A 22,945-nucleotide genomic window follows, 5' to 3' on the forward strand; every position below is an offset into this window, starting at 1 on the left:
TGCAGATCCTAGTGGTCCTGGAGAAGTCCTGGCTATGACCATGGTTGCACATATTATCTAAAGGGAATATTGATCAGGTAAACACTAGCTACTGGGGGTGGACACATGACATTAAGCAAGAACAGATGTAAGGTTTTAAGCAAGAAGTGGGATTTTAATTTAGAACAAATTTAGAAGACCACAGTATGTGTGATATGTTCAGTACAGCTTTGAGGCTTAGCTGTCCAGTTTTTAATGATATTCTAACATGATAGCATGCTACATTAATCATGATCTTAATAATGGTTTGTATTGTTTAAGGAGATGCAAACAGAGAGACCCTGGGAATATACAAACATTAGACTTTTAAAAGTAGTAATAGTCAACTACTTCAGGTTTTTATTTATTGCAATATTGTATGTTTTCACCAGAAGCACACCCAGTATCTTATGGCCCAGGCCAAGAGGGATGTAAATAGGACCACAGAAATTATGAGCAGGATTCTTAGCTCAAAATCAGATATCCAGCATAGTATGATCAGTGTAGGCTGCCACAAGTTTTACAAAATTTTTTTGGACCATAATTATATAGAAAACTTGTTTAACTATTACTTCCTTTGTATAAATGTGACTTACCCAGACAGGTTTGATATGACTACTTCATATATAAATCAACCAAGTAACTGATAGCCACTTTAACGTGAGAAATGTATCTGGAGATAGAACAAAATATTCTCAGTAATATTTAGTGAGGAAAGTTTTTCCTTCAGTTTGACTGGTTTTTGGAAACCAAACCAAACCACCCTTATTAAAATTCACCATTAATATGAATGAATTTCCAGAGGTTCTGATGTTCTAACCTCCAACCTGTGTGCTGAGGTGAACAGGGCCTGCACTGTGATACTATAGTATGAGGATAGCCTCGAGTAACTTGTTTGGAAATAGTATGGAAATTAATCCTAAAAAGAATTATACTGTGCCAGAGTTTAGAAAAAAATAGTAGAGGAGAATGGACTGGAAGTAAAGTCAGGAAATGTTAGTTTCCTTCAGTTAGGACATTAAATTGTCACAGAAGGAAATGCTCAAAAAGAGATGGGGATGATCAGATCAAAAAAATGTACTGGTGGGAGAGAGGATATTCAGTAAAGTGGAAGAAGAAACAGAGGGAGTGAAGGGAGAATGCTTTCAGCATGTACATCCAGTGATAGCAAAAAACGCTTGTTCATATCGCGTTGCTCTGTCTGAGTTCTTTTCAATGGCTGCATATAAAACCCTTATGCTGTTAAGATATGTGCTGTCCAGGATAGATATTGCACTTACAGCTAAGGCCAAATCCTGCTTGCCATATTCTTGTGAATACTGCTATTGTTTAAGTAAAATTTGGCTGAAATATGTCATTTATTTTTATGGGTTGCTGATTCCCCTTGAACAAGAAGACTGAACACTGAGGAAAAAAGATTGGGAATTAGCAAACAATCAACAGATTCAGCTCCTGCAGAGTAAGGCTCAGTTTTCAGATGCACGTTAACCATAACTCCGTGTATACAGTAATGATTCCCAGTGTAGCTGTTTGTCCATCCAGTTTGGAGGACTGCATCACACGTGCTTAACAATGGCAGATGCAGATTGGAAAAACAGTGAGAATAGTATAGAACGAATTTTTTAAAATCAACACTTTTGAGCTGATTGCCATCTTATCACAGTTCCATGAACTAGTTTCCTACAAATCACAGGAATTTACCCTACTCAAAGTACAGATCCAGGCATTGTCATTATTTCCTTTACAAGAAACTGTTTGAAAACAATAAAATAACTTCCTTCAAAACTAAAATCTAGTAGCAGCATACTTTTTCTTCTCAAGTCTGGATGTTAGTTTGGCTATCAGGAAAGTGATCTCGCAAAACAGTGCTATCAGATGACACTAATTCTGTTTTTATTTTCCTTTTTAACTGAAACACAGAAATACCTAATTATACCTGTAAACGATTTATACCTAGGATCACCTAATCTGCAGTGTAGACTTAAGTTTACATTTTTTTCTTCCATAGAAAGGGTTTATGAAGATTTGCCTGAGATTTAAAATTGTGCTTGAAATAGTATACAAGTTATTTTATCTTCTAGCAATAGAAAACATGACAATGGCATGATACTCACTTGTGAAGCTTTAGCTTTGTGTATCGATTGGGTGCTTACACAGGACTACAAAATTGTTTGCAGGCCATTGCAATGTCTTGGAAGAGTGGAAGGCTGTATCCAGTCTTCCAGTTGGCTCAGCATGAAATTGAATAGATAAACAGTATGATCACAGTTTATGCCATAAATATATGACTGTTGTGGACTCAACTGACAAACATCAGAGCTTATTTTATGCTGAATGAAGAATGAATTTACTGAGTAGACCGGTTCTACATCTGCTTAGTTCACATACAGATGATTTCTGGTGTGATCTTGGTCTGGCTTGATACAAGTAGGTTCTCCATTATTGGGAAAATTGATCCATTTTGCCAGACAGGAGGATCTCATTCTCTGTCATCATCTTTTGAAACTTGATCCATATTATTCTGCAGAGAATAGACATTTATTTCCTCCCTGGGGTTTAAAAAAATAGGACTGATTCTTTGGCATGTGATGAAGAAAATCCTTCATTTCTAGAGGTCCTTGTAGCTGGAAAGTTAAATGAGGTGTTCAAAACCAAATTTTTTTGGTTCTAATTTCAGTTAGGAAAGCCTCTGCTTCTATTAAAGAATTAGGAGTAGCAGATAAGAATATGTATGCAAGTAAAAAAGAAACTGAAGAAAAAAACACCTTTAATTCAAGTGCAATTATTATTGCTAAAATATCAGACTTTTATATTATGCAGTATGTCTACAGTATTTTTGTAAATAGCATTTCATATGAAGAGAGGGGATGCCCTCCACATTATGCATTTCCTGCCGTAACTGAATGATTAATGAAATCAGTGTCTGGGTATTTAACTATGTATAAAAATGATAATGTGCCAGCCTGTGTCTTGGGATAATGAAGGCAGACTAGTCTTGACAGTCATCCAAAGGGCTTTAATTTCCCAGATATTTAATCCAGGTTGTTTTGAGCCATAGTCTGCACACTATTATATTTCAACACGATATTATATAGCAAAGACATTACCTTCTTAGGAGGTACATTATATGTGATATGTTTTTCATTCACAAGAGCCACAGGACAGAGCAAAAATGCCGCGTTGTAGAGTTTGGCTGTCACGATCAATTTGTAGAATGAAATAAGTTATCTACTTTATTTCTTGTAAATCAAAATCAGCAGTGAAACCTATTTATTGCCATAGGGACCATAGTTAAAATTCCAGGAACTGCACAGTTGATTAATTTGATCTGGGAAGTTTACAGACCTCTTGAATAGTAAATATGATCTTAGTAAGAAAAATATACAACTTTGATAGGGAAATAGAATAAAAAAACCTCCAACAAATCATGTTTTTGAGAGATTATAAAAATCAAATCTGATAGAAGCTGAATGTGGAAAGAATCTTACATTGAAAATAACAGTACTATCTGTAGATTTTCACTGTGACTGTCTATCTAGCTAAAGACTCTAAATAGGACATAATTATAAGTGTTTCTCTAAATTATTATTTTGTATACCATTTGAATAATAATGTATTTATCCATGTTTATAACGATTCCTGGTTGCAGTGTAGGCCTCAGAAACATGGGAAGACACTCTGTGTCTCCATACAGATTGGCTAGTGCATTAAGAAAGCTCATTTTACATGTTTCTAACTTAATATAAAAAAAGCTCTTATTTGGTTTTAAATATGTTTTTGGATAAAGGAGCTCAATAATGTGTAATTTCATTCTAGTAAAATTTTATGAGAATAGACATTTTCTGTTTTAAATTATGTCATTCAGAATAGCCGGCTGAAGCCTCTAGTGAATGCTGGGGGAGAGAGGGCAACGTGCTGCTGACTGCTACCAGCTCAGCACAGCTATGGAAAAGGCTAACAGCAGTACATCTAGGAAACATTACCCCCTCCAAAAGAGAAGTGAGTTTATCAAAACAACAATTCATGCCTCTATGATTTGCTTGCCTTTCTTATTTCTTGTGCTGGGAAAGGCACATATTCTAAATTCTTTAATTGATGTGTCTTTTACTTCTTTTTTTTTTTTTAATAGTCTTTAATGAGGTAATGGAAAAGATAGAAAAATAGATCCTAACTTCTCCTCCTTAAAAAAAATACACCTCCTCTGCTGAGTACCTACTACAGTTCATTAGTTCCTCCTTCCTGATCCTAGTCATTTCCCACGTAGGTGAGAATCTTGAGTGTAAGACACCCCTCCTTTCTGCACAAGCTTCATAGGGCAAACAAAAGCAAATTTATCTCTATTTTCCCTTGAAAAGAAGAAGAAAATAAAAATCAAGGGGTTTCAAAGCCAATTTTCATTCTCCCTTTAGTGAGTAACTGAGTTTGATTTTATCCTTCCTCATCTACTTGAAGGTGGGATGAAGGCTGGCAGGCTGGGATCCAGTTCCAACACACCACACAAGTGATACCTCTCTGTGGTGAGACCATCACAAGCTGATCCTGGTGAAGTCAAAGTAATTCACATCTGATGAGGGTAAAACATGGTAAGAAAATTACTTTTAGTGGTAAGTGAGCTATTCATAGGTGTGTTGAAAGAGTACTCTGTCTTACAAGTGCTGTGGTTTTTTGAGAACTTGGCCTTCTGTGTAAACTGAAATTGCTTTATTATTTTTTCACTGAAGTTAAGTGAAGGTCAGAATAAATGATCATTCTGGCCTTTCCTGGCTTTATTTGTATATGACTGTGTTTGTATGCATGCATATATGTGTTTTTTAAGACAAGAGAAGACCTCAAGCTATCAGTGATGTTTATTTGCAATTCATACTCAGCCTCACTTTTTTTCCAGCTGTACAATGCTAGGAAATAAGGAAGTATTTTCAGCTATCATCCATGAAATAATCAGGATCTGCAGCCAGGTATGGATGTTGCAATTACAGCTCTCTATACTGGCATGTTTGGGGTGCAACAACATGAGGGTGAATAATCTTGCTATATTGAAAAGATGTAGTAACATGCTCAAATCCTGTTTGTTATCATGATGTGTAAATGTTGGGGTTCTGATTTCTATATATATCACCTTCACATTCCACGCTGTAGGCAAACGTGCCATTTTGTTGCTCTACACTACAAAAGCAGTGCAGAATGGTTTACCATTTCCCTTTAATCCAAAGTAAATCATTTAAGATGCGAGTGTCAATGTGCTGTTTTCACACAGAAGCATGTGCATGCACTATCATGTTAGGATTTCAGCATAAGGCAGCCTAAGCCAGGAAATGTGCTAATTGCCAGGTGTGACACATTAACCTTCTCTGGAAGGAAGTGTGTGAGAAGCAGTTCAGCTGCTGGCTGAAGTGAAGTCACAATCCTAGTAACTGTAAGTGCTGTATTACTACTTGCAGAGGGAAGCAAACCTGTTGAAATCTTCAAGGTGCAGGATGGAAAAGCTTTCTGAGATGTTTTCTTTTTCACTTCAATTTAAAAGGTGGGAAACAGGTACTTGTTCAAGAAACACTGATGATGCTTCTTACTGGAATTGCTGGGTGGAGCTAAGGCCTGTAAATAGCCTTCCTTTGCTTTCTCTTTTACATGAAGTATATACTTTCTCTGTGAGATTCCAAAAACTTGTAGTATTTTGTAAAGTGAAGGTGTGCTTATTTTAATGTTGATGTTGCATAAATATTAAAACAACAACAGCAGAAGCAAGAAAACAACTTTTGTGTACTAAATAGGTATTCTAATTAATAAGTACATACAGAATAGTTTATAAGGTATCTAGATCCCTTTCTGGAATTTTGTGTATATTTTCAGGACTTCATGCACGTGCAGTTATGTTGGAAGGGATCTAGGTGAAGTGATAAATCTGGCAGTTCTCCATGTGGCTACGTGTCCCACCATGTGCTGTGTCCAGAACTGCTGGCTTAATTGACCTGTCATCCAAATGATTAATGATCTCTGTGTTGCAAGAAATTTAACTATGAGACTTTTGCTCTAAAATGCAGAAACATCTTGAAAGCTTTAAGTTAGAAGAGAATATGTTTTAATTAATCAGATAATGTTAGAGAAATTTCTGACTTAGATGTTTTAGCACTGATATGTCTTCTAAATTGGAATGGGAAAAGAATTTTGAGATTTTGAAATGTCTGAACTCCAACAGAGCTGAGATTGGAATTAAAAACGTTACTTCTGCAGGCTTTACCTTATCCCCTCCATCACCTTTTCTAATTGCTGTTTCATACACTTTTTACTTCTTCGTTTGTATTTTAATAAATGATGACAGGGCACAAAATGATTTGGGGAAATGGTGTGCTGGGAGAATCTCTTTCTGTTGCTTGGAAGGGACAGTTTACAAACAATCTAAGTCCCTTTGGCCACATTGTGATACAATATGACAACTTTCATAGTGATTTTTTGGGCAATTTTTCAACACCTTGAAACAGGTATAAAATTTGTTTTCTGATGTTGATCAAGCAGCTGCAGCCTGCAATAAATGCCAAGCTACAGCGTGGGTTGAACTAACAACTTCATGTCATCCCATGTTGTTACCAAATTAAAAGCTACTCAGCCTTTCTTTTTCTGAGTAAAATTTCTGTATGTTTAATTAAGATGTGGATATCTTAAAAGTAACCTTTTTCTTCACTAAATCTCATTTTCTTTTTTTAACCAAAGCAAAAATCTCATTTACTTTTGCTTAGGAGTTCATTATGTTCCAGAATACTTATGAAAAAACTTCATCAAGCATGGCAAAAACATTTTAAGTGGGCAAAATATTGCCCCAAATTGATTTTAAATTACTTTTCCTTATTGTCCTGTTGCAGGTTTTTTTGTTTGTTTGTTTTGGTTTGGTTTGGTTTTTTTCCCCAGATATCTATATCATGTTGCTGACTACCTAAAACAGCTATTAAATCCTGAGTACTTGCAATAAACAATGAGCTGGAAAGATGTACAGTCAACCTGTGATTGAGAGGCATTAATAGCAGTCAAGATAGGCTAGTGTGCTGTTCACTAAAAGATAAGAAAACAAGCCATGTAGATTGTGTAATATTTAACAAAACCATTTTGCAGTAAGTCCAAATAGCTCCTCCTTTTATTCAGTCCAGTTCCTGAATTTGGACTTGCATTTCTGAAGACAAGTGAACAAGCTAGTTTATTTTTATTTTCTTTTATTATGAGGTGAGGACGAATCTGTTTCAGATAAATAAAATAGCAGACTTGAAACTGCATCTCTTTTGTAAAGTCTGTGAATCTTAATCATGTCATTTTTTTAAACATTGCTACATTCTCTAGTGCAGAATGTCTGTTAGCAATTAGAGAAACTTCATTTTTACATATGTGAAATTGGCAACAGTTAAAACTGAGTTAGGCTGCTTCTGTTTATTCTACAAACCAAAGTACTATGCAGAATGAACAGTTTTTGAAGGCTGAGCTCCTGCTTTAGAACTGGCCATCCCCTCAAATGCTTGCAGTCCATTTACCAAGTGAAATAGCAGAGTAAAAATAAACTTGTGACCCTGAAAGCATTGGTGGCTGCAGAAAGACTTTTAGCCCTTTAAATTACAGGATGCAGAAACATTACACTGAATCATTTGATCCTTAAATTGTTTTCTAAATTCTAGATGCCTTGCATGAAACACTAACTCACAGCTACAAAAGAGATCTTGATGTAAAGCATAGTGGCTGGCTACTTGTAACTGAGCATGGCAAGGCATAACAGAAAAACTTGCAGAAAGGAAACCTGACTGGAAGAAAGTATTTTTAGAGCATTTACTCTTCTATAATCAGTAGTTCAGCTTTTTCTACTTTGTATGTTGTCTTGCTAAATCTCTGTCTTCATACAGTCAGTGTCAGATCGGGTATTTGCATCTGTCTACTGGTGCACTTCATAAATATATACCAGTTTCCTCAAAAGAGAATTTCCAGGAGCTTCGCTTACCCTGAAAGAGATACTACACTTTGTAGTGCATGAAATCTGGAGGTTGCTGTAGTCAGCTGTGCCCTGAGAGGACCAGATCCCCTGTTTTGGGTGGTGAAACCTCCTTTTGCGTATTGAGTCCAAAGCATTAGAATAGCTTAAGAGCCAGGGATATGTCATGTAAATGAACTCAAGCAGCTCTACTACCTATTATGCTCACAGTTTTCTTCTGTACTGAGGGGCCTCATTGGTTATAGGAATTAGAGAAGCCCTAGGGCTGTACTATTTGATTAAACAGAGCTTGGATTTGTTAAACTTCCAGACATGCTGCAAAGTCCTTTTTCCTTCCTGGAAGCTTTTGAGTGAGGATTCAAAGGTGAAAGGGTTGGAGGTTAAAGTTCTGACCCTCCTCTCCTCCAAACCCTTTCCCTTCCAGAAGGGAACAAAACAAATCATTTAAGCATGTGCCTATCTAACTCAATGTTGCCAATGCTCATATGTTTTGTGTTGATCTTAAGGCTTTAGCTGTGGGAGCTGAGACTCAAATGCTCCACTTTAAATTAAAATCCTGTTTTGTAATCCTTGTATTTCTGGACTACAGCTTGAAAATATGAGTTCAGTGAAAAATAATATCTTAAAGAAAATACTGGCCTATTATTTTGGAATGTAGTGCTTGACTCAAGGATTTTTGAATACCTGCATTTGGCAATATTACTAATGGAAAGTATGGGATTCTTTCCAGTAAAATAAATGGGACTTAACACATGTTTTGTAAGCCTTATTGAGTTGGGTTCTGAGAATCAGTTATGGACAACTTAAAAAAAGAAAATTTGAAGTCCTGCTTGGAGGAAAGTTGAAGCAAAAACTAGAAGAACTACCTGTATTTTTCTATTTTGAGTATAATTCTTTAACTTATGGGCTGACTTATAGGATGACTTAGAGATATTTCTACATAGAGATCGAATTTATGATTGCCTTTATGGCACTGTTATGTGAGTGTCCAATGGTGGTCACAGGGAATGTGTTGCATGTTTGTTGGCCAGGAACAACATCATGTGCAAAAACATTATACAACTACATATTTTGGCTAAGAAATCTTTGGATAATGACTCAGAGATAGGCTGTGGCTTTTAGTATTCCTTCTAGGATGTTTCTCTCTGCTATGCCTGTGAGAAGGAGGTAGGGAATTGAACAAGGTGGGGTAATGGATGAGTGGAGTACTTTGTGCTTGGCAGGGTTTACAGTCTGAAGTTCTATTTTTCCTTTCTGCAGCATACCCCCTAGGGAAGATGCCTGTATGCAGAGTGTTCAATTATCTAAGCTGTCGAGGACATGCGTGTTGTCAAAATGCAGGCTTGCAGCAGATTTCTGGTGATCTTTACAGATGGCCCAGATCTTCTCACACCATCAGTTTATGCACTAGATTAATCATTTAATTTAGGATGAATTTTGTATGTATGTAAGAGAGGGGTAAGTTACATAGGAAAGAGCAGAGCTATTGCGAAGGTAGGTTCTGTTGTTTATTTTCTTTTTTGTCTGCCTGCAAATTAGGCACGCTGCAGGAAGAAAATGCTTAAGATTGTTTATCTAATTCCAGAAGATGCTAAGGACATCAAGGACCTAAATGTCATTATTTGGGTTTGGAGAGAACTTGAAATCGTCTGTACAAAGGAACAAGAAGTGTTCTTAGATATGTGAGCTGGAGGAATTCAGTAGGAAATCTTCCCTGACCAGACAAAATGACCACATTCTCAGCTTTAATTATCACTGTTGATTTGAGACGAAGATGGAAATAATAATGAATTCTATACCTTCAGTGGTAAGTCACAGACTACCTCCGAGATGATGTGGTTTGAATTAGATAGCTGTGACTTTGCTTGGCAGGAGTGTCTGGTTCACATAAACTGGGTTATTTTGTGGTCTATTTTATTTTAGCATGAATAAAAATAAGCAATACAAGTAATAGGACCACCTTTGGGAAGAGTGGGTATTTTCTGTAGTCTTTACTTGTTTCCTTCCAGAAAGGAAGCCTCCACTACTCCTTGGAGGAAAAAGCTAAAAGAAATGGGCAGCACAGAGAGCAATTTGCTGTAAGCTTTCAGGAAAATTGGTAATACTCAAACCACATCAGCAGTCAAAGCTGTGAAACTGAGGATGGATGACCTCTATCTGAGAACAGAGTTTGTATCCTGGAGACAGATTCTAAATCTGGCTGCTTTCAGGTAGCTAATATAGTGAACGGCAAACTTTGTGAAAGAATTGTGTATCCCAGTGTGCCAGCCTTTGCTGCCCCCAACCAGATGTTAAATGAGACAACAGATTCTAACTTTAGGCCCTGACTTGGCAAAGCAGGTTGGGCCGCAATGTTTTCAGTTGCTAGAAGCTAATCTCTTGCTGATGTGCTTTGTAAACTTCAGCCTATGGTTTGTTCTGAGAGTTGGTTGTAATTTGCTTGTAATATTTTTAAAGCTATCAACTATGCAGTTAGAAAAAAAAAATTGTACACAAAAAAATCCTTTGCCATACAGCCCACGTGTAACCAAGAGAATCTCACACAGCTTTTGTAAAGGTGAGTGTGATTGTCCTGTAAATGCCTCCTTTTTTTTTTTTTTTTTTCCAAGAGTGAAATGGTACAGTAGCTGTAGATATGCTCATCTTTCTCCATCGTCTACAATGATTATGGAGATTGAAAATGTTCAGGAGGTTGAAAATATTCAGTGATGTTTGGAAAACATTTGGCAGTCTTTGCATAAAGACCCCGTAGAGAAGCAAAGCATCCATATTATTGCTTTATGAAGGATCTCTTTAAACTAATGATGCATTAATGAGTTGACTGGTATGTTGAATCTTTCTCATGTAGGATGGGTGCAAAGTCATTTCCCATAAATTGTAGCCCATTATTATAAATAGTTTGGCATGGCTTTCCCTAGAGGTGGAACTCTAAGCCAACTACACTGCAGCAGCTGTTGTTACACATTATGTAGACATTGTTCTAGGCACTGTGCTGGAGGAGTCAGTGTTACAGGCCAGCAGCACAATGACTTGTATTTAAAGCCGTCCTACAGCAGCAATTTGAACTTATACTGAAAGTCTAATAAATAGCTGTGTGTGACTGAGCTGAGTAATGTGAGTTTTTCTCCCTCTCAGCGCTTTCCAATGACTTTGTTCTTGGCTTAACCAATTACATTCACTGTATAACAGATTTTAATGATTGAGAAGCCTCTCTGAGTTGCACTGTGTGGTAATTTCTTTTTTTAAGAAATAGTTGAGTAAGTTTTTGCTGAGATGCTCCCGAGAGGATGAATTTTCACTCCTATATCTGACTTTCAAGGTCTTCACTAAACTGGAAGTGATATCATGTATTGCCTAATAATAACTGGTACCCAAATTGATCCCCAAGACATACAATTATATTTAGGTCTCTACAAGCTTTCAGGGAGAATTTTGTGTTACATTTTAGGAAGGTTGCACAAATTTTTAAAAACCTGGGGAAAAGAGACAGTCACTCTATTTGGAGAAACACTTCCTGCTTTCAATCTTAAAGATACTTGCTTCACTCTTCCAATGGGCAGTCAAATATCTAGCATCCTGACAAAACCCCACATAGTCAGTTTGTGGTGGTTCACCTGGTTTCTACAGAATAGTTTCCCATTCTTTGTAAGGTTCAACTGGCTTTATCCCTCTGACGCTCTGGATGGACCTTGGTACTCCTCTTGTATCCACAATGAAATTCTGCATGTCCTCAAACACTTGGGACTGGGAAGGAGTCCAACCAGACCTGATATTCCTTGCATGCTACTGACAGGCCTGCAGCTACATCTTCGTCAGATAGCATTTTCTTTTTTGCATTTTATGTGTCTTGAGTGTGAAGAGATATATTTTCTTTTGTTATATTTCCTTCTTCTCATGAAGGGTCATGGATAGACATCGGATAGGTTGTACTTTCTGCTGTGCAGGAAAGAAGCTGTGTTTCTCCTTTTCTCCAATAACTTCATAAGATGTGTGAATGAATGAGCTATTTTACAAATTGGATTTGGACAGACAGCAAGGATAACAATCAGCTTTTTCTTATTCTCTAGTTTCTGAGAATGTGTTTGTTGGAATCCTATTGAAAACAAATGATCATTATTATCTTTTTTTTCCTGAAGCCTGATGCTTAGAGTTACCCTTGCTCACTACAAAACTGGCTCTGGCTCTATGGCTCTCATCCAGAAATTGCTTCATGCATTTCTTTTTGTACCTAAATGCAGGCTTTTTTCTCTTCCTCAAATTTCTATTTCTTGCGGTGAGTTTGGGGGTCCTTATTAGCCTCTAATTTTGATGTAGGCTTTGTAGGCTTAAAATTTATTGTCTCCTTCACCTGTACATTTGTTTTCATGTAGCAGCAGTAGTAGTAATTTAATCATCAACTAAATGTATTCCACTTGAAAGTCCGTGAATCAGGCATGAATCAGGCATGGAAATCCTCCCAACATAGCACTGCTTGTTTCTCTAGTAGTGTAGTTCTCCCCATTTTCCTTTTGGCTGGATGGCTCATAGACTTCACTGCTGGGAAGTATTCAGCTATAGAATGGTACTATAATTATCCAGAGTCCCTTCCCCCAACTTCTTTTCCTTGTCACAGAAAACTTGGCTACCGTCTTCCCTTCAGCAAACTTTTCTTTCTAGTGGCGTTGAGTGTTTTTTAAAGTAACAAGTTGATGTTTTCATCTGGAAATGTGACTGCGTGTGGTATCTTTAATCATTTTTGAAGATTGATCATGATTTTTGGAAAAAGAGGGGAGAACTTACAGCATTTGACTGCTTGAAATTGACAAAATGTGTGGTTGATAGAGATCCTATCCTCATTGCCATTGAATAAATAGCTATTTTATTATTCTTCTCACTTGTGTCTGAAGATATTTTACAGATGGTATTTGGTTTAGAGGTTGGGAATGATTCTACCTGTTGTTGCTGTCTGTCTGCTCTTCTTTTTTCTCACTACTTGCAGGGTTTTGAACATAAGTGACAAAGTGTGTATCATAAATTGAGAAGGGATTCCCAAGCTGCCTGAGCTGAAAACAGTTAGCAGGAATTCCTCCTTTTTTTATTTCTTTTCATTTAAATGCAAAATCCCACTGTTCATCTGTGCAGTTATGAAGGAATTTTTTAGGAAGATTGTGATGGTAGTTATTTTAACTTCTGTGCATGCTTTTGATTTGAGACAAGAAGCAGGAATTACACACCTTATTCAGTTGAACTGTTACATTGCATCTCTGGTTTGTGACCTGAGTGCACAAGCAGAGCAGTGGAGAGAGGTTGGATTATTTATTTGTTAGTTTGTTTATTAGTGCCTCTCTGTGCCTTTCTTGAACATTTTAACGCAGCTTTGGATATGCTTGAAGAGAAGTTGACTCTACTGACCATCATTTTGTTGGGGTTTCTCTGCTAGCTATTTGTTAGCTTAGTACAAATGTGTTAGCAGAGAGTTAAATCCAGGCTTGAAAAATATCACAAAATAGTCTAATTACAGGGAAAAGGTCTGGGATGTGAGTGCCTGTGGCTGATAGGCACTCTAGGGTGGCTTCCATCTGCAGCAAGTGTGCCCTGGTAATGTGGCCGCCCATGCCAGTATGCGTGGGACACAGCTCAGGCTGTGTCAGGGTAGTGCAAGCAGGAGAGAATTGAAAATGAATTTTATAATAAGTGCATGGGGCTGGGCTGAGGCCATTGTGGTTCAAGACTCTGCTAGGGAGAGATGTGGGTTGGGGCTGCTGCAAGCAGCTGCTCCTTAGCTCTGCCTGGTGAGCTTCATGCTCCTGCCCATGCTGCATGCCTTTGAGCCCTTGTCCTTGCTACTGTCACATGCTTCAAACTTCTACCCAAAGCAAAAGATGTCTTTGGAAATCTTGTGCTGAGGAAGGTTCATTTCTCACCTGCCTCCCTGATAGTGTTTCTGCACTAAGAATGGGCTGTAATAGGGAGAAAAGTGACCTGAAAAAAATAACAAAATACTCGATTTTTTTTTTTTCTAGTGGGATTTGAAGGGGATGTTTTGTAAAGTCCTGCTTCTGCTGGTGCTGTGTCCTTTGGGAAAGTGGATTTGGAGCTCTAGTCATAAGGGGAGTAGGCAGGATCTGCCTTCCTTGGTTGTGCAGGGTGGGAGACAGTCAGGAAGCATCCTTTGAGGAATCAGCTCAGCTGGAGGGCTGGGGAGTGGGGCTGGGAACAAAGGAGTATCAGCTTGTGCATGCAGGGAAACAGCCAGCCCATCAGTGAGGGGATTGATTTTTTTTTTTTTAATTTTTTTTTCCTCACCAAAAGGTGGTCTTTGTTCTTTCTCTTTGCTGAAAGGGAGGAGGGGGGTGGAAGGAAAAAACTCTCTGCTATTTAAATACATTCTGTTTATTTGTCTTTCTGCAGAAATGTTTTCTTTGTATTTTGAGGAAAAGTATAGATAATTTAAGCCAAATTATTTTCTTTACATGCTTTCAATTTGCAAAGACTGTTTTCCATAAGAGGATATTTCTGTGTATGGTGTATTTAGGTTTATGCATGTGACAGATTCATCAGCTTCATCTGTGTATCAGTATAAGGGTCTGAGAGGTTCTTTCCCACCTCTGCAAAGTAGGCAGAAATCCTCAGGAAAAAAGCAGCCTGGCCAGCGTTGCCCTGGGATTATACATGCATGCAGTATTTATCAGTGTTGCATGGCTCTCACCCTACGACAAATTTGCTCCTACCCATTAGTTTTGTAGGATGTAATTTGTGTCTCTGACTTTTGATGTCTGTTGGGGAATTTTTTGAGCAGAATCTACCTTGAGCAGCCCATATTTCTATCACATTGTAATTCACAATCCTATTGAAAGCTGACTACATTTACTTCCTTGAAATCGAGCACAAAGGTGTTCACGATTTGCTGGAAATCATTGCTTCTCACAAAGGGAATTTCTATTGCCTCCAGTGTAGCTATGGCATTTTGCTTTGCCGATAACAATGAAGGGTAATAAAGATACAACTGCAGCTTTCAAGAAATAGACCAGTAAACACAGTTGCTTTAAAGAAACGGTGTAACCTGATGAACTGTACTGAAAAGCTGCAAATCCATGTCATCATAGTTCCTCAAAAAAAAAAAAAAAAAAAAAAAAAGAGAAAAAGAGAAAGAAAGGAAAAAATATCTAAGGCTTTCTTAATGTCTGAAGGAAAGGCTACATACATAGATTTTACTTTATATTTCAAGAAAATTTGCCATTAAAACAACTGGCCAAATAAAATATCAACTAAAAATATCAGGCTGTCATCTCTTCCACTTGACATGCCTCTGAAGCCCCCAAAAGACTTGCTGATGTGTAAATACTTTTTAGACCAGGCATGGATAAAAATAGAGCCAAGAAATTAACTTCTGTTGCTGAGAAGCTATCGGAATAATTGGCTGTAAATAAAATGAGGAATAAACTGCCTCAGTGCGTGCAGTGGGGTGCAGCCATAGGCCTCTGTAGGTGGGACGTGCAGTAGGGCACCTGCACATGGTTCAGCCATCACCTAGGACAGCTGAGCTGACAGTAGTGAGCTCAGTGCCCCAGCAGAGCAAGGGTCTGTAACAAAGAATGGGATGAGGAGCTGCCTAAAGCAATAGCAACCACTGGATAAGAGACTTGGGTGGAATTAAAGCCATCTGTGTCTAGCAGTTTGCCTTTCTCTGGTTCAGTTTCCCCCTGCAAAAAGGTGATAATCAGGCATTTTTCTGTCCATCTTGCTGTGATTTCAGCTCTTCATAACTAGGGTTCCCTTTTCTGTTCTCTCTGTCTGGATGGTGCCTTGCACAGAGAGGCCCTGATCTTGTTTTGTGCTTATTATCTTAACACAAAGAAAAATAGCAAAAGTAAGATTGCAACTTCAAGGTTAACTTCTGCTGTATTATGCTCACTTTTTCCCACAGAAGCCAGCCAGGGTGTTACTGAACACAGAATACAGCCCTTAAGGTTTCGATGTACAATATGCACATCTTGTGCTGAGATTAAATATGAATATGTTTAATGGTCTGCTTTCAATCCAAATTTTGAGGGCTTGCCAATGCAGCAGAGATTGAGATAGGATCTTTTGTACAATTAATTGAAGGCTATGCCTTTATTTCCTTTAAATTTTTTTTAAAGCCTCCCTTCTGTGGTGGAAGATATCTTGCTGCTGCTTGGATTGATTCCAAATACTGTTTTCTCTTTTAGCTAGAGCTGCAAAATGTAGTGGGTTTGATTCCTTGCTAAGTATCTTTTGTTAAATATTCACAATTCAGAGTTGCAGATATCTTAAGGTGAAAGGGAAATCAGATCAAGATGCTATTAACTGCCACTAGAAAGAAAACATGCCATAATGTCATAGGAGTTAATAACTTTAAGTAGCCTGTAAGATGCTTCTGTGGAATTAAATGCTTAACAATAATTCAAAAACGGCTTACAGAAATTTAAGAATGTGGATCATTTAGTACAGCTGAAATTATGCTCCTGGCATATATGTATGACACATGAGAGCACTTACCTGGAAATTTATTACCCAGCTCTGAGCAAACAAAGCATGACCTACATTTGACTAAAGTCAGCTGTCTCTGGCTAATCCTATGGGCTTCTTTTTATTAATGTCACAATTGCTAATGTGGTATAACATTGTCATTACTGAATAGCACAGCGGGATAAGCTGCAGCTGTTATTTCTATTTCTATACCTACTAACTCATTAAATTTGAGTTTTGGGGAATACAAATTGTAAAGATTATTCAAATTCTGATTGAGAAATGGGACTACTGGGAAATCGAAGGTATATAAAGTAAAATTTTGAGGGTTTTTTTTTTATTATTATCAAGAAATATGGAGTGTTCACAAATGATTTTTTATTTTTCTATTTTTTCCTTTTTCTTTTTTAATTCTTTTGCATTATGCTCCAAGTAACACCTGAAGTGAGATATCCAGAAAAATGATATAAAGAGAGAAATTACATTATGATGGATGCTGTCTTTTCTAATAGAAAGGTAAAATGCAGAACTTGCCTAAAAAGAACACAATGAACCAAAAGGTCAGCAGTACACTAAGTATCCAATTATTTTAAGTTGAATAATTCTCCCATTTAAAATGTCTGAGAGGCATTGAAATTTAACTTTTTAGTGTTTTAAAACAAATATTTGCAGAATTCTACGACGTGTAGAGGAGTTTTTTAGGCCTTTGGTTTTTCCATGCAAACTCCCTCAGCAGTGAGAACTGACTTCTTCTTGGAAATGGAGAGTTTCCAATTTGTCTGCTTCAGGCCTGAGACTTTGGTCTTTCTTTTTCCTTTAATTATACCGAGTCTTAACTCATATTTGCGTTCCTCCTCAGGCTAATGTCTGGCTGAAAACTTTAAGTAGTTTGGATATTTTAAGAAATAAGTACTATCTTAGTATGGGACACAAATGATGCTCACCCTTCCTTAAGTTTCCTTGCCCTGAACTTTAGCTTCCATCTAAAATTGTCTGCTTATACAGCTGTGGGCATGTATGATGCTTTTCCAAACTAAGTCCTCCAAGCTGGATAGGAGATGGTGATGGGCTTAAAGCCCTGGGAAGGCAGACAGCTGGGCAGCCCACACAGCAGCTCAGCAGCAGCCTGGCTGAGGTAGAAGGAGGCATGTCTGGAGCTTTCCTACATCCCAGCTATTTCCTGCTCTCTGCCAATCCAATAGAAACTGTGTCAGCCAGCACAGAGCTTGGTCAGTGCTCAGGGGTCAGGCCGCAGGGTGGATTTTAATGGAGCTAAGCTGTTGACTGCAGCTGAGTATCTGGCCATTAATTTCCATTCTGCTGTTACAGTGAATAGGTTTAACAAACTTGGGGGAAGGCAATGATTTTTTTTTTCTCATGTATTTATTTTTATAGGGGGAGGAGGGGAGGGTATGATGGGAGGCCTGAAAACTGGATTATGAACTTGTAGTAGTAAGAAGCATATGGCAGTAGGGCTAATTCAGAAGCTTGGTTGAAACTGAATTCCTTAAGTCAAGATTAAAACTTCATGTATTCTTTAGATAAATTTGAGTAAAAATTATCTCTTGGTTATTCATTCACTTAATTACATTCTTTCTTCTCCCTTCCCTGGTAACAGAAAAAAACTACCTTCTATATTGGCATTCAAAGGTGATGTTAGCCTCTAGGCTGCTACTGACTACTGGGAGACAGGTGGTTAAGCCCACAGAGGCTGTCTACTCAGTACAATGAGGGAGACAGGTACTCTATAATGTCAATGAATCTAAAAAAAGAAAAAAAGGGAAGAAATATGGAGAAGAAAGGGATATGAACTCAGATATCATAACTACAGAGGTAGGATGATTTGCAGAGCACTGTTTACAGGTAGTGTATAGACTTTGTTCATGGAATTTCTTCAGAATATAATGTCCTTGCTAATTTTTAATATCAATCTCTGATCTCCTAAAATGTCCCTTTCCACAACAGCGTTTTTTTTTTTTTTTTGGTTTTTATTCTCAATCATCTTCAGATTTACCACAAGTTTTTATCCTACCTTCTCTCCTTGGTCTTATGTAACTCCATCAAAAATCTTTTTCAAAAACCTCAAATCCCAGTTGCTATCTTAATCTGTCTGCTAGCTGTATCTACAAGCTGTTGTTACTACTCTAATAATACATGATAGAGAGAGCTTGATGGGGAGCCTGGGGACCACAGAGGACCATAATGTGAGGGATCAGTTGTTGAGGCTCCTTGTAGAGAGAGACTGGCCCATAGAGTAAGGGACTGTATGTTTACATGATGAGAGGCTGCACAGAGTGATTCATATGGAATATCTGTCGACCACAATGAAAACAGAATTATATCAGCTCAAATTCTGATGGAGTTTCTAGCAAGAAGAAATGCTTTTTATTGGGCAGCTTGTGGTCTATATGAGTGTGCTTGAGGCCTCAACTTAAAAGTTGGTGAGCTGGTGCCCACAAGTACTGGCATTCCTGTAGGAGAACTTGGTGAATTGAGAGTCCCTCCAGAATGTGGTATGGGAATGGGATGATGTATGGAAATTACAATTTCTCTGCTTTTTGCATGGAAAAGAAGGATTTGGGGATCATAAACATAGGATTTTTAATGCGTATTACTACTTAATATACTAAAAATAAGTCAGTTATTTGAGCTTTTTTTTTTTTTAAGCAAATGCTACAGAATTTACTTTAGCTGCATGGCTTTAACATGGCAATTAGCTTAAATGACACCTCGTAAAATGTAAGTTCCTGAGGATACATGAATGCTTTCCCCTGCTATTTTTCCATTTCCTTCCTCCTTCCTCCAGTTTCGCCCTCCCATTTCCTCCTCCCATTTTCCAGTTTCTGTCATTTCCTGCCTGATGTTGTCACTGAAAGTGGAGAAAGAGCATTCCCATCAGATGAAAGAAGCTCTCTGTTGTTTAAACACCAAGGAAACACACCCTGCCTCCCCAATATCATCTGGATCTTAGGCTGAAGAAAACAGACTGTATGGATCAGTCCTTAAATTATTAGGTCTCAAGTCGTCCTTTTCCCATGCATGAGGTAGGTAGGTCTCTTCCTCCTAGAGCAGTTTCTTCACCAGATGAGCCCTTTCTTTTCCCTCTGATTATCAGTTTGCTCCCTCTATCTGTAACAGCTGATAAAGCAAAGGCAACAGCAGAGTCGGGTTTGAAAGCATTACGTAGCATCTTTCTTTAGATATGGCTGTAGGGAAATGATTGCTCTTGAGTTTGTAATGGTTAGAATTAAGTCACTAAGAACTGAAATCCCTGTGAACATGACTTCATCTTCCTGAGCACCGCATGATCAACTTATTTCTAGCTTCTATAATTTCAGTCTTCGGATATCTTGTGGAAAAAGGATGATTGCCTGACAAAAGTTCAAGTTTGGAATGCTAAAGAAAATTGTGGGAGAGTTCCCTCCTGCTGAATAATAACAATAACGCAAAGTGAGCATTTATTTTTCCTATTTGATGAGCTTCTTTGAGTTCTTACTTTTCTGGGGGAAGAAATGAAGGAAGTTCACTTTCTCTTTCCTGCCTTCTACTAGCCAATTTGTTTGGCATATACAAAGTCTATGTGGGCCAAATAGGGAAATCCATTGGGCTATCCAGTCGTGCCAGAAATTAATACATCTGCCCTCCTGCCTCTTGAAAAAGTTCTTCTGCTTACAGATTCCTCACAGATATTTCCAGGAAGGTCAAATTTTTCCTGCCTTCTTGTAGCTGCCACTGAAACAGCTCAGATTTGTGTCGTCTAGCCCAACTCCCTGCAAAAGCATGTTCTCTAGAAGCAGGTTAGACAGTAAAGTTTCCAGATGGATTTTGAGTATCTCCATAGGAGATTCTATAACCTTTCTGGACAGCCTGCTCCCATGCACTGTCACCCTCACAGTAAAGTTCTTCCTTGCATTTGTATGAAACTTCCTATTTGTTCCTTCCTGTTTGTGCCCATTGCCCCTCATTCTGTCACTGGGAACTGTTGAAAAGAATCTGTCCCCAGCTACTTAACACCCGCACTCTAGATTTATGAGCATTCATAACATCCCCTCTCAGCCTTCTCTTCTTTGGGCCTGAACAGTTCCAGATCTCTCAGCCTTTCTTTCCTCATAAGAAAGATGCTTTAGGCACCTAACCATCTCTGTGGCCCTCCACTGGGCTGCCTCTAGAAGCCCAGAAGTCTTTCTTGAACTGGGGAGCCCGAAACTGGACACATTACTCCGGATGTGGCCTTTCCAGGGCAGAACAGATGGGAGGAGAACCTCTGTTGACCTGTTGGTCATGATTACTTAATGTACACCAGAATATCATTGTCCTTCTTGGCCACAAGGACACAGTGCTGCTCGTTGCCAACCTGTTGTCCACCACGATGTCCAGGTCCTTCTCTGCAGAGCTCCTTTCCAGCACGTCAGCCGCTAACCTGTACTGATGCATGTTGTCATTCCTCTTTGGGTGTAGGACTCCATACTTGCCCTTGTGTTCAATCTCATCATGTTCCTCTCTGCCCAGCTCTCCAGTCTGTACAAGTCTTGCTGAATTGGCAGCACAGCTTTCTGGTGTGTCAGCCACTCCTCCCAGTTCTGTATCATCAGCAAACTTGCTGAGGACCTGCTCTATCCCTTCACCCAGGTCACTGATGAAGATGTTAAAGATTGGACCCATTACCAACCTCCTGGGAATACTGATAGCTATTGGCCTTCAACTAAACCCTGCACTGCTGATCACAACTCTCTGAGGTCTGCCAGTCATCCAGTTCTCAATCAACCTCACTGTCCAGTCATCTGTCTCATGCTTCCTATGATTTTTCTCATTCTAATATAGAAAAAGAAACAAATATGAAACAGGAATTAAAGCTTGCATTAAGAAAAGGGAAGTTCTTTAAAACAAGTTCTAAGATTCGCCCCATATTCAACCAAAATATTTTTGAAGTGAATGCATAAAAATAATTTGTGAAATGTTCATCAAAAGCAAATAACCTTAAAGCTGAGCGGTTCCCTTATTATTTCTTACAGTGTCAGTGGAAAAGCAAGTGTGTGAACTTGTTAAGTCATGTGTAAGTAAGATGGCATTAGCTTGTGAGCATATGCAGACAGGTGTTGCTGGCCTGCAGTGCAGAATTAGGTCTGACTGAACAATATCCTACAGTACAATGAACAAATTGAAAAGTTGAATGGCTGAGAAGCAAATGTCTTTACTAGCTTTCTTGAAATGATGTACTTGGAATCATAAGTCTTTTTCTGTAAAATAAGTGCCATTTTTAATTTCCAGAAACTTCTTCAAAGAGGCATATGGATTTGTCTTTGGCTGCTGTTTGATATGAAGACATCCTGATCAGTTTTTCAAGGAAGGATCCTATATTGTGTCTTACAGTTCCCAGTCTGACAGAAGAGAAGTTGTAAATCTTCAGCACAAGAGAATATATTTTGCTAGATATTTCACCATGGGAAGAGCACCACTTTAATAAAGAGGATATTTGAATTAATCTATGATTTTTTTCCAAAGCTGACTGTTTAAAGCAACTGATCTGTATATGAACACTGAGAAGTTTTTTTATGAATGGACAAATTAACTACATTAAGTTGTGAAAATACCCATTTGTGACTAATAGCAATTATTGGAGCTATGGTGCTGTTGTTCTACTTTCCTTATCCTCAGAACTAATCGTTCTTGCCCCACAGTTTAATATTGTATCTTTGGTAATATTTTCTGTGAGGGAATAATGACAAGAAAAACGTTGTGTGGAATAAGGGAGCTGTTTGCTACACGGAGGAAAGATGAAGGCTCTCGCTTGCCACATGGAGGAGCTCGAGTATCAGGTTAGGAAATGTCGGCGCTGCCTGAAAGGCCAAAGGGGACTGGAAAAGATACTGCTCGTTTTGTTCATTAGTCTGTGGATGAGGTTCCTGTGGCTCTGCGGCAGTTATAGGTAAGAGCATCATTTGGTCTGTGATAGAGGTAACTCTCCTTACAGTCAGACTGCCATACACATCTCAAAGATTTAAAAGCTACTTCAGCTGGTGCAAGCTGTGGCATCTCTGAACTGCTGCTGCTTTGCAACTCTCTGTATTTGTCTCCACAGCTCCTCCACTTTTTACAACATGTAAGACTAATTAAAGGGAAACAAAATGTTTCAAGTTGCTGACAAAGTGATTTTTACCTTACTGATACAGTATCACATTTTGTGTGCCTTATATGTAAGTCATGGTGGTTCAGCTTCCAGATGTCTGTGTCTGGGTAAAAGGTCATTGACCTTGCAGCTATTTTCTGTCCCTTTCTACTGGGAGGTTTTGACTCCAGGGCTCTGTTAGGAGAACAGTGAGAACACCCAAATTAACTGCAAGGAAATTTGCTGCCATTTGGTAAAATAAGTGGCATTGGTTTCTAGTGACTATTAGGGCAACCCTTCACCTTGGGGAGAAACCTCAGGAATGGGGGCTGCCTGTGCCTTGGTCAGACCAGCTGCCCATCGTGGTGTTCGATGGTTGGGTAAAGGGTCTC

General features: G+C 38.4%; 1 long non-coding RNA gene across 2 annotated transcripts; it reads left to right on the forward strand.

Annotated features, from left to right (window-relative positions):
* Positions 1-22,560, forward strand: LOC149917459 (uncharacterized). 2 transcript variants are annotated; one of them, XR_016467456.1, is made up of 7 exons: positions 1-77; positions 4,471-4,601; positions 4,904-4,973; positions 5,457-5,539; positions 9,239-9,472; positions 9,564-9,785; positions 21,716-22,560. It is a non-coding gene; the product is annotated as an uncharacterized LOC149917459 (long non-coding RNA). The 2 variants fall into 2 exon arrangements; XR_016467457.1 differs by lacking the exon at positions 9,239-9,472.
* The last annotated feature ends 385 nt before the right edge of the window (positions 22,561-22,945 follow it).

The sequence above is a fragment of the Phasianus colchicus genome, chromosome 6 (genome assembly GCF_987193195.1).
Source record: "Phasianus colchicus chromosome 6, bPhaCol1.hap1.1, whole genome shotgun sequence".
NCBI classification, from domain to species: domain Eukaryota; kingdom Metazoa; phylum Chordata; class Aves; order Galliformes; family Phasianidae; genus Phasianus; species Phasianus colchicus.